Source organism: Anser anser (assembly GCF_964211835.1).
Source record: "Anser anser genome assembly, chromosome: 2".
In the NCBI taxonomy this organism is placed as follows: Eukaryota; Metazoa; Chordata; class Aves; order Anseriformes; family Anatidae; genus Anser; species Anser anser.
This window is the reverse complement of record NC_139721.1, coordinates 129,010,467-129,011,682: the sequence shown is the minus strand read 5'-3', so window position 1 is coordinate 129,011,682 and position 1,216 is coordinate 129,010,467.

Genomic DNA, 1,216 nt, shown 5'->3' with positions numbered 1-1,216 from the left:
TTCCAGCTCCACATCATCCCCTGCCTTCTTGTGCAGGGAGACCATGTTGTGCCCATCATCACTGCCAGTCCTTCCGAAAACTGGTCAAAGTAGGAAGAAAGGACCAACCTACTATGGAGTGCTGGTGTTTCTCCAACAGCACTGATGGCAACTTTGACTTCTCCAATGAAAGCATGAGACAACAAAAGAGATGGATCTGGCATGTTACGTGAGGTGACTTGGTCTTTGCTGGGTCGCCTGAGAAGGGCATGTCCCAGTGCTGGGCTGCAGACATGGACTGTGCCTTCCACTGGTGGGCCTAGGCTATGAGACTTCTCTCCTCATGTAGGAGCCAAACAAGTCAGGTTACCTCTCAGTGCTGAAGACTGGCTCAGTTACTTCTTGTCCAGGCTTTACCATTTTGTAGGCAGTTTAGCCAGGATTTGTTTGCTCTAATTTAGGTGCCAGGACCTTCTCCAAACATCTAATGCTACATCTTTGGGACCTTCAGTACAAGAAGGACACTGAAGCCCTGGAGCATGTCCAGAGCAGGGCTATGAAGCTGGTGAAGGGCCTGGAACACAAGTCCTGTGAGGAGCAGCTGAAGGAACTGGGGTTGTTTAGTCTGGAGAAGAGGAGGCTCAGGGAAGGCCTTATTGCTCTCTACAACTGCCTGAAAGGAAGGTGTGGGGAGCTGGGCCTCTTCTCACAGGTAACTAGTGATAGGACTAGAGGGAATGGCCTCGAGTTGCACCAGGGGAGGTTCAGGTTGGAAATTAGGAGACATTTCTTCTCAGAAAGAGCAGTCAGGCATTGGAACGGGTTGCCCAGGGAGGTGGTGGAGTCACCGACCCTGGGGGTGTTCAAGGAAAGGTTGGACGTGGTGCTTAGGGACATGGTTTAGTGGGTGACATTGGTGGTAGGGTGATGGTTGGACCAGGTGATCTCGGAGGTCTTTTCCAACCTGAATGATTCTGATTTTTGCTAGTGAGTCACACATGGCTAAAACCATTTGCAGGCACTGAAGCCCATATTCATGTTAATAAACCACCTCACTATACATGTTCTTATACATGATTTCATGCATAGACATAAATGTGTAATTTCTAAATATCCTGCCCTCACTGCCAAACCCAATTCAGATCATGCAGCTATATGAACTGGCTGGAGCTTGATTTGCTCCTGAATCTGTCCCAGAATTTTACAATCAGTCTTAAACTCTGATCCCACGCTTTGG